The sequence below is a fragment of the Lagopus muta genome, chromosome 2 (assembly GCF_023343835.1).
Source record: "Lagopus muta isolate bLagMut1 chromosome 2, bLagMut1 primary, whole genome shotgun sequence".
NCBI classification, from domain to species: Eukaryota; Metazoa; Chordata; class Aves; order Galliformes; family Phasianidae; genus Lagopus; species Lagopus muta.
This window is the reverse complement of record NC_064434.1, coordinates 539523-556620: the sequence shown is the minus strand read 5'-3', so window position 1 is coordinate 556620 and position 17098 is coordinate 539523.

Genomic DNA, 17098 nt, shown 5'->3' with positions numbered 1-17098 from the left:
CGTTAGCTTTTATTTCCCACCTTTCACAAACTGAGCAGGACCAGGATAGCAATCCCTGATGTGCGTTAGGTGAACTCTGTAGGCCTGCTAATGGAAGTGCAGGGGTGTGCAGCCAGGAAAGCCAGAGTAGCTGCTGAACAGAACCAGCTGTGACTGCCCTGCGTTCGTGTGGAGGTGGCAGCTTTCAGCCAAGGTACACACACACATCTGTGCACTGGTGGCCAGTGAATTCCACGGTGCTCTGACAAGCACAGACTGGTGCCCCAGTGGCTACTCAGCATCTCAGTAATGAAAGCCTATCAGTAATTGCAATTATCGTTTCTAATGAAACACAGTCCTCTTTTGCTACCCTGCTTCAGCTCATTAGCGGCCATAGGCTGTTTCTGCAGCTGCTGGCTTTTCAGGAGACTGAACTGCTGCACACCTGAGATTGAACACAAAAAAACAAACGCTTAAATGAAGGAGGGCTGTCAACACCGGGGGCACCAGCATGACCTTATGTTCCACTGCAGTGAGACGTTCACTCAGCAGTGACTTTGGATGTGGGTAGCATAGAATCGTGGAATCATTAAGGGTGAAAAGACTTCCACAATCCTCTAGTCCGAGAGACAGAGGGAAGTGTGACCTTTTATTGAATAACCTTCTTGTTGCACATGCCTGGGGCTGCATGCCATGGCCTGAGCAACGCGATGGCGCCTGTGGGAAGACACGTCCCAGATGCCGGTGACTGGTGTGAAACACTGATGGCAAGCACATGAGATGTGGGGAGGAAGGGAACAAGCAGAGGTGCTGGGAAGGCCCAGAAACGTGTGCTGGGGCTTGAGTGCTGCTGACACACGTGCAGCAGGTGAGGCCAGCTCATTGCGGTGACCAAGCCACGGATGGCGGCATCGCTGTGGGACGGGTGGTGATGACCCAGAGTGACGGTGAGGACTGGCGGCACGGCCAAGCAATCGGCTGTGACATCGCTGTGTGATGCACTGTGACTGCTCAGCCCACCCTGCTGTAACGCGGTGCGGCAGCCCAGCCGATCAGTTTGTGCCTGGCCTCCGACCGAGCGTGTGTGCAAGGACTGCAGTGGAACAGGGCGAGTTTGGAGCTGGAACGTGCTCTGGGTGCTGCCAGCGCAGCTCTCAGCCGCCGTCTCAGAGCCACTTGTGCTGCACCCTGACCCTGCTGGGAGCAGGCAGACGGGACGTTGCGCAGAGCCGCGTGCAGCACCGCAGGTAGGCAGCGTGGCGATGCCTCATGCTGGCAGCCAGGGGGATGGGATGCTTCCTGAGGAACCCTCCCGAGGTTGCTCTGTGCCTGTGGGTCTCTTGTCCTGTTCCAATGGGACACCTGCTGCCACAGCATCAGTGTCAGGAGCAAATCATCTCCTGCTCCCCCATGCCCACTGCAACGGGTGGAAGCAGCTTTTGGAGCCCACTGCCCCATGTGCATGGAGAACTGGGACAGTGTGGCAGACACCATGCCATGCTGCCACCAGTTTGGTTTCCACTGCGTCCAGCGGTGGACCAGCAGCAGGCCCCAGTGCAGCTCTGCAAACAAGGCACACAGTCCATCATCCACACAGGGCGGGCAGGCAGGGACTTTGAGGAGCTGGTCCTCAGGCCAACCACAGCCACATCCATTGCTGCATGTTGAAGCTGCCCAGCTTTGTCATGTCATCTGGTGGCACCATCTCATGACAAGTTGGTTACCAGTTACACGTGCAGTAGACACATGTGCAGTTTTTATTTCCCCAAGTATATTGCCATTACAAAGGAAAATCATGGAACGATGGAGGGTGAGGGAGGGCCAGGCTGGTGCCCCAATACATGCAGTGATGGACTGTGAGGTCACCGACCACGGGGCTGTGACATCAGTGAGAGATGGCTGTGACCTCAGCAGCCCTTGCTGAATCCATTTGGGTGCCAGCAGGGGCCACCGCCTGGACTCCAGCTGAGCGTAGCTGCCAGACTTGGAGCACGGAACAAATTGGTTGTGTTGTGCTGTGGGGCTACCAGCAGCAGTTCTTGCTGCCCATCCCACAGCACTGCCAGCGTTTCCCCCAGCCCTGCCTGGCTCAGGCAGCTGGGGCTCTGCAAGGTGCACTTGCAGCAGCAGAGGTGAGAGGTGCAGGACGTGGCCCCTGCAGCAGCTGGTGGGGAACAGGGACCGGGAGGGTTTCTTGCTGAGGGACTGGGAGGGCATCACTGCTGCCCGCCCCTGGGGCAGCAAGCGACCGTGGCCTCTCTTTCTCTTTTGCACTCTGTAATACCTTCTGCCTGCTGCAGCACCTCGGCTCTCCCAGCCCACCGCAGAGCCCGGGCCATGGACGTGCCATCCAGCTGGATCTGCCCCGTCTGCGGGAAGGTCGGGAGGATGTCGCCTACGTGATGCCCTGCCAACACCGGCTCTGCTACGGCTGTGCCACCTGGCGGGCCGAGCACAAGCCGAGTCGCGCCGTATGCGGGCACAACATAACCGGCGTCCGCTGCTCCGTGAGGTCGGATGACGATGATCTCGAGCGTTCCATCCCGCAGCCCACGGACACTCGGATGACGGCCCGCAGGACGAGCAGGGGCCCGCACAGCCGGCGCTCGCTGCACCCGAGCACAACTTCCCAGCCGAGGGCCGGGCCGCGGCTTTCGGTCGACATCCGGCAGACCTCGCAGCCCTGCTCCACCGGCTGCAGGAGGAGATCCGGGCCGCGTCCGGCGGCGACCGGCGGGAAGCGCAGGCGGGACCGCGGGCCACCGTGAGCCTCCTCTGCGAGCACGGGCTCGACCGGGCGGTCTTGGTGCGGGAGCCGCAGGCGATCAGCGACGGCGACGCGGCGCCCTTCCGCGGCGCCTCCTCGACGTCGCCGCAGCCCCGTACGGCCCCCGATCCGCCGCTGGCCGGAGCAGCGGGACGGCCGCGCGGCGGGAGGGACGGTCCCGAAGCCGGCCCCGGAGCCTCCCGTCGGGATCCTCCCGCCTCCGGCACCGAGGAGCCGCTCGGCGGCTCCGCCGGGGGACCCGGGCATCCCGCGACGGCGGAGGAGCCGCGGGAAGAGCCGGGCGGGCGGCGGCGGCGGCCCTTCCGTCCGGAGCGGAGGGCGCTCGCGCGGGGCCCCGGCGCGCCCCGAAGAGGAAGAGCCGCGGCAGCCCCCGGGATTCGCCCCCGCCCCGCGAGTGCCTGCAGTAAAGGCTCTCGAGAGAGCAATGGCAGTCGGTGCCCCAGTTTTATTTCAGCGCGGCTGTGTGCGCGTGAGTTGGCACGAGGCAGCAGCAGAGTTGGGCTTTGGGCTCTGGTTTGCAGGAACGCCCTGTGCTGCAGGAAAAAGGCTGCACTCGGTGCTTAACTTTGCATTTGTGCTGTTCAGAGAAGCTTTCAGCTGCTCCCTGAGTGCACCGCTGAGACACATTGCTGATACAAACGCTCTCTCCCTTTCCCGTTGACACGTAATAGAAAGATGCAGTTTCCAAAGGATTCACTGTGCTGTGGAAATGGTGGCCCTGTGAAAGGTGGGATGAGTCAGGGCTCCCAGCTGCCTGCTTTACTTCTGCCCTGGTTCTCTTCCCACCAGCCTTAGGCCTTCTAGGTCAGTTTGCAACTTCACCTCTCTGCTATCAGCACTTTCTTCTCTGTTTTTTTGAAGGAATTACTGAAAACTCAAAACATTTTTCATGTGATTTTGGGGTATCTAGTGATGAGGATGGGACTTTAAGTTACCAGACTGGTGTTTGGTTCTGCTGGCTGAGATAATTAAAAAGCTCACAATGTATTTAAGTATCTGCAGTTCCATATCATGCAGTTGGTCCAGAAATGGCATTTCTCATGTTCAAGAGAAATCGTTCATATAATGAATTCATGAGTCTTTATATTTTACATAACTGAACGTGACAGTGCCATGTGATGTGGACAATTAATGTAGTGTTGGTGAGCAAAGTGCAATTAACTCCACAGACACTGTGCCATTTTGGAGTTTGTGTTCAGTGAATTGAGGAACATTGCACAGCTAAAAATGCAATTGAAAATATATCTTTAATTTACTTGTAGCCTTTGGAAATAATCTCTTCTAAGACAAACGGATTAAAAACAGGATATTCAATCAGGATAATTTCAGCTACACTGCGTATTCAGAACTCCCCAGTTTTTAGGCTGTTTCAATTGCAGATATTGTAAAGACATAATGCAGCCAACAGAAGTGGATTTTGTGAGTTCATAGGTGCACAGTTTTCTTTGGGAGATCCTGGGGAATTGAATTTCTTGTTGTAGGTTCTGTGCCTCCTGTTCTCTGTCAACCATTGCTTTGAAATTCCTGAACGCTGGGCTCCAACTGAGCACAGTTGGCAATTTTGTGATGTTAAGATCTCTGTGGACTTTCTCTGCGGCCTAGAAGGGTAAATCATTGCTGCGATGTGAACACTTCAGTTTCCCGTGCCCACAGACAGGAAGCAGAACCTTTTCCTCTCAATTCTTTTCTTCTGTTTGCTGAGTGCTCAGATTGCAGCTTCTTTTGGCAGCTGTTAGGAACATCTGGAAAGTTTTCCGCATCTGAAAGTAAGAGAAAAACTGTGGTATATAAGGAAGGGAAAATTTATATCAGAGCACCAGAAAGGTGCGCCACGCTGAACTGACTCCATAGGGTGTAGGAGGTCCAGGTGCCATTGCTGACTTTGCAAGTCGCTGACTTGGTAACGTGGGTCCACTTCCTGGGAGCTCTGTGTTTTCATTTGTCTGTAAATTAAAGGAGATGATACAATTTCTAATGGTGTTGTGCTTTTTGAATGCCAGTGATGGCATCTAAGAGCTGAGTAAAAGTATTTCATGCTTAATGAAGAGATCTTGATTCAAATTACTGCTGATCTTCTGAGCCCCGGAGAAATAAATACTGAGGAAGGGAAAGAAAATTATGTTATAAGCGTTTTAGGAAAAAATAATAAGAAAATCCTCAAATAAGAAAGAGAGCAGAGGTTGTTATATTACTCCGAGGGAATTATTCATGCAGGCAGGTAAAACAAAATAGCTCATGCTGCTTTTCCAAAGAGAAATGGCATCTAATTGTATTTACTGCAATAGTGATAGAAATGTACTGCAGAAATTGCATTCCAGGCCTTGTGACAGCAGTTAGGAGCGTTCAGCACACAGCCTGCATTTTCACACATTGCATCTCCAAGATCAGGTGCAGGTTTCTGCCCAGTGAGCTCATAATATGTAGGTCGTATTTGATCTTCTGATATCTGGCTATGAGTAATTCTTGACTACAGGGCTCTCAGATAAGATGGGTTAGCATTTAATGAAAAGGAACTAAACAGTGATCAGATACTTGAGATTCCACATGATAAAATGTAATAAATGAAAGAGTCAAGGCACCCTCGCGAAACATTTTTCATTCTTTTTAGCATTAGGGTCTCCAGTAAACTCAAATATCCAAAAGATACCCAAAAACCCTCTGGGTGAAAAACTTCCTCCCAATATCTAACCTAAAACTCTGCTCTCCTAAGTTGATTATCAGATCTGAATGACATCTTTGCTGCCATTCACTGTGAGCTGGTTCTGTCGGATCACACCACATCTCCCTGCTGACGATCACACTGCATAAGCAGCCCACAGTTACCCACATAAATGCTGCTGCTGCAGGAATTTTGCCTTATCCTGGAGCGTGCAAAGTGTCGGGCTGCAACCACCAGCTGCAGATGTGCATTCCTGAACAGCCCCTTCTGACAGAAGTTTGAGTCTGAGCGTCAGATTCCCATTCAGTGCTGTAACACACATAATTGGTGCCTTTTTATCGTCCTTTGTTCAAATTTCTAGTCAGCTTAATTAAGTGAGGGGATAATGAGTTAAACATTTCAGCCCGTATCTACATTGCTCTGATGGTGATGTCTGTGCTTAAAGTACTGTATCTCCACCAGAGCACCTACACTCAGGACTGCTTTCAGGTCTCTTTAGAACTTCCTATTTTTCCCCATAGTGTGGTGAGGCACTGTTCACAGGTTGCCCAAGGAGGCTGTGGATGCCCCATCCCTGCAGGCATTCAAGGCCAGGCTGGATGTGGCTCTGGGCAGCCTGGGCTGCTGGTTGGCGACCTGCACACAGCAGGGGTTGGGACTGGAGGAGCGCTGTGGGCCTTTGCAACCCAGGCCGTTCTGTGATTCTGTGATTCTGTGATACATGAGAGCTGTGCTTTTTGCCTGGATGGAACCATCTGCTCCTCAGCCCTGACCCAGAGCCTCACAGGGACCATGTGAAGGCAGTGGGATGTGGGTGAAATCCATACAGGGGCTTGGGATCAGCTTTGCTTTTCTTTTTGTGGTAGGAAATTTAATTGTGGAGATATACGTCTGGAATAAAAATAGGCAAAGCCTTCTGGGTATTAATTTCATTTGCTGAAATGTAGACAGGGTCAGATTATGCTGGAGAAAGGAAAAAGGATAAAGGGAAAAAGACAAGCAACCAAATGGAAGGGTATGGAACAAACTTAGCCCAACCAGAAACATTCACCAGTGTGTGTGGAATGCTCTTAGATTTTAATAACAGACATAAGAAGCTCCCATTAATGACACCAAATCCATGTGCCAGAGAGCAGCCTGGACTGACTTCACTCACAGTGGCCAGGAAAGCGGACCCCACCTGGCTGGCAGAGCTTCTCTGGCATATATATTTTTTATGCTGACAGAGCTATGGAGGACCTTTGAATCTGAAATGGCACAGAAGCAGAGACCTGGTAGTATGTAGGCTGTTGAGGTGGTATGACAGAGAAGCAGCAATATAAAGGAATGAGAGAGAGTCATCTCCATATCTTTGTGGAGAAGGAAGTGCTCCTCTTCAATGCAGGATGGGAAATGGAAAGAGGAGACTTTGACATTAATTCTTTTCCACAGAAGCAACCTTTAAATTCTGAGTTTTTTATTGATTTATGAAAACAGAATCAATCCTCAGGGAAAGGAAAACAAACAAGCAAACATCAGACACTCCAGTTCTCTCCCTGTCCTCTTTTTTTTAAAATGAGTCGTAGAAAATTTGTTTGGAAAAAGTCACCACCACTGCTAACCTGCAGATCTAACAAAGCAGGTACAAGACAGAGGGATCTACAAGTACTTATCCTATTCTCCTATTACAGAAACACGTTTGTGCTGACCTTTAGTTTTATCACAGGCAATGGATATGAAAGCAGAAGGGGGAGGCAAGGGTGAAGGAAACAAACAGAATCCTTTCCTTCTTCCTGTTCCTTCTAACTCACAACCCGCTGTGCTGTCCTTCTCTCCTTGACTGTAGTGCAGAGGAATTTCACTTGGGGGCTGGACTCAATGACCTCTAGAGGACTCTTCCAACCCCTACAATTCTGTGATTACTTCTAGTTACCAAAGCTCTTTATTGAGGAATTAACATTCACAAACAACAACAAGGCAAACAAAGAAAACACGGTCAAACAAATTCCCTTATCATTTGGTTACTGATAACAACCAAGACTTTGCAGGCCTATTCTGAGCATCTATTCACCTCCATGGTCTAATTTCTTGCAAGAAGCAGCAGTTTGGTACCCCTGAGCTGGGGAGATCATAAACACAGATAAGCAGACACAGCCAGTTGGGTCTCTCACCCCATGCTGTTTTCCTGTAGTTCTCCCAGACATATGAATGAAAGCTCTCTAGGAAACATTTCATGTTATTAGTACTAAAAGGAACAAATTGCAAAAAATAGAGATTCGAGAGATATATTAAAGCTCCCAGGCACTGCAGATTGCACTCTGGAGTCTATTTTGAAGTGCTTTGTCCAGAACATCTCTCATTGCGCCATGAGGTTATGTGGGGTCCAGAGGGAGAATCCTCTAAAAGAGAGCTATAACTACATGCTGTAACACTAGAGCTCAGCAGCTAGCAGAAGGGAAGAAGATTGCCTTTTTCTGCTATGCTGCCACAATAGGCAAAGCAAGGCATCCCCATGGTCACCAGTAGAAGTAGGCACTGCTTTGTATTGCTGGCAAAGCTGTAAAACTGGTTGACAAAGGGGGTTTGTCAGAACCTGGTTAAAGTGAACATATATGTGTGCCAGCAGAATTAGTGATGCAATAGGACTTCAACACTATTGAGCATTGGTCTTCACTTTGCACCAGAATTGTGCAACTAATGAGCAATATCAACTCAAGGAAAGCAATGCATGCAACAGGGGCAGTATGTGATTCCTCTTGCTGTGGGAATAAGTGTGTTAACAGCTATCACTGCAGTATGAAGCATTGCACTACACCAGAGGTTCACCACTGTTTCTGGATACTCTTTCCTTCTACATCAAAGCATGGCATATCCTGAACCTCAAAGTTTCCACAGTGAAAATCCACAATAGCAGAGAAAGCAATGTTTTAATCTTCCACTACTGCCATTTAAAAAGCTTTCCATAGAATCACAGAATCCCAGCATGGCCTGGGTTGCAAAGGCCCACAGCGCTCCTCCAGTCCCAACCCCTGCTGTGTGCAGGTCGCCAACCAGCAGCCCAGGCTGCCCAGAGCCACATCCAGCCTGGCCTTGAATGCCTGCAGGGATGGGGCATCCACAGCCTCCTTGGGCAACCTGTGCCAGTGCCTCACCATCCTCTGGGGGAAAAATTTCCTCCTAAACTTCTTCCATAAACTTTTGCCAGAATTATGTCTGTGCTTTAAAAAGCACGTAGCAACAGCAAGTGATGGTTTTCTTCATTGCCAGCATTATATGCTTCCTCCTTTCAGCTCTTAGAAAGACTAAATAATAACACATCGAGACATCATTTCAAAACAAAAACTGCTCCCAACTCCTAAGGAATATGTTTCAAATTCAGATTTTAAAGCTGTGAATTTACAGAATGTTTGCTTTATACCACTTCTGTGTCACAAATTAATGGCAGCCTTAAAATGCTTTGGAGTCCATTGCAATACCACTGAACTGCACGTGTTTTCAAGCACTATTAGCTTTGCTTCTCATGATTAGATGTACACGAAACAATTGCGTATGTTATCTGAAGTACCTCAAGTGTTAGAAGCATTTTCATCCCAGACAGTCAGGGATAATATCTGCTGTTTGAGCAAACCAGCACAAACCTCTCATCTGATCACTGTTTTCAGGGAGTAATTTCTTTCAAAAGATCCCAGTCTTATTTAGAGCCCTTCTAATGTTGGTACCTTTGGCTACATCCCCCAGTAAGCCATCGTCGTGTTTATCCATCCTCATTACACAAAGTGGATTATCCAAAATCAATTTTCCTTAACTTTGGTTCGCAGTCTATAGTTACAGTTAAGTTCCTGTCCCCAAGTCTGACAGCCTGCTGCTGCCACACGTCTCTATATAGAAATAGCTGCACATGGAGATTAATTCACCTCCTAACCTTCCTTTTCAATGAAGTAAATTAGATAAGCTCCATGGAGCTTACATTGTAAGGGTGATTTCCAACCCTTGGATCCTCCCCTGAACTCTCTTTAATATTATTTCCATGTCTGTCTTAATATAGATGTTCCATAACTAGAAATAGCTTATAATAATCTTAGCAAAGCCTTATCCACAGGAAAGATCCCTTTCCATACTAACATCTTGCTTGTTGCACACTGAACTCAATGGACCCAAAATCTCACGTGAGGCCTCACCCATATGCTGTGATAGGCTTGTGTCCCTCTTGGTATTACCTTTGTTAAACATCAGGTTTCCTCTACAGGCAGTGGAGGTCTGGTCCATTCCATTGTTCAAGTCTAGCAAGTTATTCCACTGGTCAAACATAAGTTTTCTGTGGGGAAGGCTGAATTCCTGGGCTTGAAGCCAAGCCATCCAAATCATCCTGTACCAATACTTAGTCTCAATGTTTGCTGTTCTGTCAGTTTTCACTGCTGCACCACGATGCATTCTGTCATATCTTCTAAATGATTTCAAAAACATATCACATGCAGTTTAATAATTATCTAAGCAGCCACACAGATAATAATAAGCAGCACCTGTCTGAAGGTTATCATTGAACCCCTTTTTTCTTCGTTCAATATCTGATCAATTAAAATTTTTTCCATCAAAACAATACTAAATCTAGAACTCCTTTATGGAGAGGGAACATTTCTATCCTTTTCTTTTAATCAGTCATCGCTAGAATCCTAGTAGCTAAATACACCTATAAAGATGTTCTCCAGTACCAGCTGGCTGGCATCAATTACGTTCTAACATCTCTTTTTTTGGTTAGAATTTCAGATGCACTCTTAACATCATATTATATATATTTAAATGGTATCAAGCTCCAAGATCAGAATTTCCTGAGAATATTATAACTTTTTAAATATTTGGATTTGGATTCTCTTCAGTTATTAAGAAGTCTAAAGTGTTACACGGGTGGATCATTAAAATTTTTCTCACTTAAAAGTGTGACTGAGTACAGCCTTGATTTGAAAATGATTAAATGTTTGAAGATAACATATTCTGAAAGATAACTGTTCTTGAAAGATGGCAAAACAATTATTCCAGTGGTGTTACAGGGGGTGGAAAGATGTCATTGCTCTCTTCCAAGCAGAAGTGAAATAGATGTGTATTGATATTTGAACTCTACGAGCAGTTTGAAGTAAACTGAAGGGATGAGAGTCACTCAGGTGAGCTGGGCGGCCCCGGATGTGCATCAGGTCTCCACGTACAGGCACAAGTTCGGCAGCCCACGAGGTGGGGGGATGGAAACCCGGGTTCAGTTACCTGCATGTGGACTCCTTCCTCTCTGTTCCCAGCTGTGTGCCTCTTTGTTTTGTAAGCACTACAGAGAAACACAATACTTAAATTTTAGGGGCTGATTTCTCAAGCTCTGTGGAATCCAAAGTTGCTGACGGTGGCTGTAGAGCTTTCTGAAGCATAATGGAAAGCTACTTGTCAGATCTTGTCCTTGACTCTTCTTTGAACTATGTGATTTAGGTGTTTTTAATAAAGAAATACACTAATTTTACAGCTGCTATCGTAATTTCAATTATACATGCATGTATTAAAATTGTAATTGGAAATGTAAATTTATTATGGTAACTTAAATTCATTACTTTGTTAATTATTCCAGGCATATTTTATGCCCAGAATAACATTCTTTACAACAGCTAATATTCTTTTGGCCTCTTGGGTCATTCAGCACATAAATTCTTCATGCTTAGAAATTGTGCTACCTTGTACTATGGTATCTGTGCAATAATTCAGATTTAACCTTCTGTTTCACACGATGCTTTGGTTCCCATTGATCCTCCAAGCCATGCCTTCACCACTAAGTAAGGTCACTATGGATATTTCTCTGAGGCCAAATGACATGGTTTGCCTGATGTTCACAGCCTTAAATTCTCTTTCCCCTTAAACAAAGCGTCCAAGTTCAAATGACCAGTGGTAATAATTTCTAAGAAACAATGGCAGGGTGCTGTCCAGGGCTCTGCTAATTAACACACAGGATGCACTCAAGGAACTGTGCTAACAATTGAACAATGTGGACATTTGGAGCTTGGTGCCTCAGGCTGTACCCGGACGTCAGCTCTTTCCCTCTGCACCACTTGAGCTGTACCAAGAAAGGTGTCAAAGCAAAGTAATAAAGAAACAACACGTGGGCAAAGCGTGACATCTCAGCCATCTGCAAGTCTTTCTTTCCCATGGCTGTCTTCTGGCATCAACACCACCACTGCCAAGATATCTTACATTTCTGGCATGCAGGCTTCCTACCCAGAAGCACCCCAGGGTATATTTTCCTCTCTGGAGCTCATAAGGATGGGGAAGCCTGCCCACTCCCACATAATTACTAGCAACAGCCGGCAATGATCCTGTGGGCATTGAAATAGTTGATTCCTTGATTGTCTCAAGAGCAGGAGGAGTTGTGATTATAGTGTTTCTATACATAACTTAAACACTCGACTTTCTACACAAGCCAAGAAGCTTTTTAGTTCAGTAGCCTCTGAGTGTGCAGTTAAACTCAAAGATGGAATCCCATAGACTGGGGGAGTGAGCAGGAAAGGGTAAAAGGAGAGACAGCTGTAGGTCGAGATAAAGACTGGGTAAGAAGGGAAGGGAAAAAAAATCATATCATGCCAAGGCAATCACTTACAGCTCCCACAGGGAGACCAAAGCCCAGCTGCCTCTGAGAAGTGGCTCTTGGAAAGACAACCCACCCCAAATCAGCTGTCATCTCTGAGCACGATGGTACCTGACATCGAATATCCATTTGGCCAACTTTTTGCCTATTCCTCGCCTGCTCTCTGTATTGTGAGAAAAAGAGAAAGCCGTGATGTTGTGCTTAGCCACAGCTCAAACAGTGCTGATGATGCACTGTGTTGCAGTCACAGATCCGCAGCACAGCACCACGTGGGTGCTCTGAAGACAGTTAACTAAATCCTAGGCAGATGTGAAATTTGCACTACCTCGGATGGTTTCTTTTGGTTACTTCATGGATTTTGCTGTGATATATGAAGTACAGACAGCAAAGTAGCACTATGCTATTCCCCTTCATGGTCTCAAGGATTGATGGAATCCCTGAGTCCATCTAATTTCAGGCAGCTGGCTCTAAGCCACGAGGAATGGCAGGTGCTCCATGTGTTGCCCAAAGTTCACATTTTAAAACAAGATATTTTCCAAAAAACAAAAAGAATGCTGTATTTGGAAAGTATCAGAATGGGGCATGGAAAGTCAGTTGCACTCTTTAAGGAGCCTGGGATACTTCAATTAGAACTTTTAAAGTTTGGCTGGATTCTTAATGTACTTTAGGTTTTGCTGAACTCGGGCAGCTTTCATTTTGAGGCAATTTATATATATTTGGAGAAGGATTTTGCTGAGCTCTAGTTCAAAGCAATTTATGTCACTTTCACTTGAGAAACCAGAGATGATAATGAAGTGGATTCAGCATTCTCTATCCAAAGGCCATTTAGTTCCTTGATTAGATTGTTTTAGTAATATAAATTGCCTATTTCTGAAGAAAGAATAGCCTAAGCTTTTCAATCAGTTTTACCATGAGAGCCACACCTGGGAAAACGCCAGCAAATCAACAAATAGATATTTTAAAAACAACAACAAGAAAAAGACCAACAGAAAGATGAACGTGCCTGCACAGCTCAGAGCTGTAATGATACCCTCTGCCAAATGATACGGGCTCTGTGTCATGGAACAATGGCATAAATGAGATAATCCCAGGCCTAAAAATTGTTTGTCAGTCGCTGCCTGTTCTGCCACCAACACCTGTTTGAGCCCTCGTTAATTAAAATGGGATGAGCAAGCAGGCAAGTTTCAAAGCATAGCGCTACAATGTCTGTACAGCAGATCTGGAATCTGTATTTGTAGTTTCACAAATATCAGTAGGGCAATGGAGAGACTTTTTTCCCCCCTTCCTTCCTCCCAGAATTGCTACGGTTATGAATCTGCTCATTAAAGTCCATGTTTTGGTTGTGGTAAATTGAGGGTAGGAAACATGGGCTTTACAGAGCAGAAAAGTGTTATTTAAAAGTCATATACGTGAAATATTACCAGTTAATCAATGCAAACACTCTTCAGTCCTTTCAATCATAAATGCAGATTAGAAATACTTACGCTGTGATCAGTTTTCATCACTGGATATTCATTCACATCAGAACTAACAATAGCTGTGGTTTGTCAGAACCAGAGAATATCTCTTTTGAGAGTTTGTGCTTCTCAGCAGCATTTCTATTCTCTTCAGCAGGAGACACGAGGACCACCAAAACCTTGGCTATGTATTCACACACTCTTCTGCCAGAAAAATTGCATGGAATTCACCCTTCTTAAATCCCACATAAGCCAGGATGCAGACATACACATCCACCCAAATCACAGAGTGGGATTCAGTCCCATCTGTTTCCTGGGCTGTTGGAGCTAGTCAGGGACACCTACACATAATGCCATCGTCCTGCTTGGGCTGCAGCGCCTCAGAGCATGTACAGCTGTGCTCACTTCAGGGTGTTTGTTTTATGATGGGCTCTGCCTTTTTCGTAGAGATCTGCAAACATCCAAGCTGGGCACCCCGGCAGCAGGACCCTGCCTGGATTTGCCAGAGGAGCCCCAGGTGCTAAATATTGATAGAAGCACAGGTCTCACAACTTGTGCTGGCAACCTGCAATTCTCTGCATAACCGCCCACCTCTTGGTGTGCTTGCCCACAGCAACGGGGGCCTTGTCGTGGGGTAGAATTGACTGCTAAAGTGTAGTGGATGTGCCATGATCAGTATAAATACAGTCTATAATGGAATTTAGTGCTGAGGCAGGAGCTGAAGCATTATGAGATTAGACTAAGACCAAACTGATGCTAGTCTGATCCCCGCCTGTTTGCTAAGGAGCTCTGCAGAGGAGACAGAGCTCTGGGAGCCTCATCCTGCTTGGTGAGGTGTGCGTGCGTCAGAGCATCACTGGGTCAAGCACAAAACCTATGGCAGAAGCAGTCTTGAGGGGCCTCCTGGCAGTGCTCCGGCCCTATTGCTGGGCATACAGGAGGCATCACCTCAAGGAAGAAAGAAAGAGATACTTATGGTGATTGACTTCTTTGGATGTGAATTTAATCCTTTTTAGATGGATGGAACATAAATCCCCTGCTTCCCTAGCACTAGATGCTGTGTCTGCTCTGGCCCAGCAGGCAGCTGCCTTTATAGAGATGCAGAGTATAGAAGGCAGAGGAAAAAAACAGAAAGTCTGCTGATCTTTCCAAGTACCACCTGTCCTCAGTGATGGCAGTGTGACTGCCTCATCTTCCAGCTGTCTGAAATATCAAGGGGACTTTAAGCAAAGTGGGCACTCACTTAAAGGAAAGGGACTGCACAGGGCTGCTCTGAGGCTCGGCCAGAGCAGTCAGACTATCAGAAGCACTCTGCAAAGTCGCACTCAAACCATACTGACACACAGGCAGACCTGAAGACACTGCTTCATTTGCTTATGAGCATATGCAATACATACCTCTGCCCCTCACTGTCATGGAATACAACGTGAAACTGGAAGAATCACCCAAACATCACCCATGTACTTCAACACTTCAGAACAAGCTGAGTCTGTGTGTGCTCTAAACAAAACTGGTCAGCCCATCTCCAACGCTCCTGCAGGAGAGTGCAGCACATCAGAAAACTCACTGGCCCTGCAATTGCACCCCCAAAGTGCATCAGATGCTGTGATGGAGGACACATAGGTGAGACAAAGGGAATACCTGCCACCAGAACTGTCTCACTCTGAGAGATGATAAATAACAGAGCTGGGAAAAACAACGATTCTCACCAAGCACCAGGAAAGATGACCTCTCAGTCCTGACCCTAAGACAGAACCCACAACTCTGCAGCATATTTGCACATACTAATTCAAAAAGAGTCTCTTGTAAGATACAGTACAGTCATCATTCCCTGGTAGGCTCTCTCTGCAAAAGCAGACATTTTGCTTTTGTAAATTCATATTCTAGCTTTAATTGAGCTACGGAAATAAAGCAGCAAGTTGTATTCTGAAGGGTGGTATGAAAACAATCTGATTTGGAAAGATGTGATATTATGGGAGCACCTTCTTGAATCTGAACTCCTCTCAGAAGAAGATGCCAATTATGCTAATATTTGTTTCTCCTTCTCATGATGTTGCAATGAAATGTTTACTAATAAGCACATGAAATAATGACAATTGCTGAAGAAATCCCAACAGAGATGTGTTTTGTAGAAGTGTTTTGCCTTACTTTCTCTTCTGATGTAAAGCTTTTGAATATCAATCTGACTATCTGTCATAAAGCAGGATGAAATTATTCTGTTCTATGTACTGTTTTTTATTTCTGATATGCATCTTTTGCTTTTTTTTATTTGTTTCCTTTGCATTACTTGTCCTATGTTATTATTCCTCCATGCTGCTGGGACAGAAAATACCGTTTCATATTAGCACACATCCCAGTGTGCCCTAAGCCACGCACTGCAGGTGGGGAGGCAGGGAGCAGCTGCCTGTAAGCACGCTCTGCTCTTGGAGCCCACCTGTGCCACTCAGATCTCCCCTCAGACTGCATCCATGCTGATTTTTAAGTTCTTTGCTATGAGTGGTGAGGTGCTGGAACAGCTGCCCAGAGAGGCTGTGATGCCCCGTCCATCCCTGGAGGTGTTCAAGGCCAGGTTGGATGGGGCCCTGGGCAGCCTGGGCTGGTATTGAATGTGGAGTTTGGTGGCCCTGCATGGCACAGGGGGGTTGGAGCTTCGTGATCCTTGAGGTCCCTTCCAACCCAAGTCATTCTCTGATTCTGTGATTTTCCACAGCCAGTTTTCCCAGTGGTCCCTCAGCATTTTGTAGCAGCCAATGCCAAGAACATACATTAAATTATTTCTCCTTCAAATTTCTTACAATTTAGAAATTCTTCTGCCACTGTGCCCATCAGAGGCATAGTCACTGTGCTGCATTTTCAGCCTTAATATTGCTCTAAAGAGGAGGCATGACATGTCTCTGTAGTACCTGAAAATGCAGGGGTTGCTCTTGTTGGAAATACTCAAACAATTTTGTCAGGACGGCATCTCCAACAAAAGATTTTATTCGCGGCTGCAATGGCGGCGTCCCACAAGCAGGAGCACCTATGGACACAACATGGCAGCCTTTATTCCCTGTTTTCTCCCCCTTGCCTCCCCCCCCTCCCCTGTTTCCCACTGGCTGGGTACTGCAGGTTCACAGTCTTATCAGAAGGTTTACATTTGTTAATTACTTGTTAATTTATTTGTTATCTGGTGTCAGTCCTATCATCTCCAAGATGTCTCAACACTCTTCTTGTTCATGTTGATATGGTGATTTTCTTTAGAGTCTGTGTCAAACAAAGAGCACGGAGGGGAGGTGCCCGATCTTCCTCACTACCTTCTGCAGGCACTCCCTGAGGCATGCAACAAATTGTCCTCTTAATTTGCTCAGGACACTCTTGTAATCTGTGTGACATCTGTTTTCAATGCTGGCTATACATAAGTTGTTACTAGCTTAATATGTATGTTTTTAATCATTTAACTTCTCCTTTAATTCTCTATTACTCAGGCCCTATCTATCCAGCACCAAAAGCTAGTAGTTTTCCAACATCAAGGGGTTTCTGATTTGTAAAGATATTCATTACATCTGCTTTCCCTTTAACTGAAGGCCCAGAAGTTTTTCAGATGGCTGGACAGACAGGAGCTTCAGTCTTTGTGCTTATAATTCACT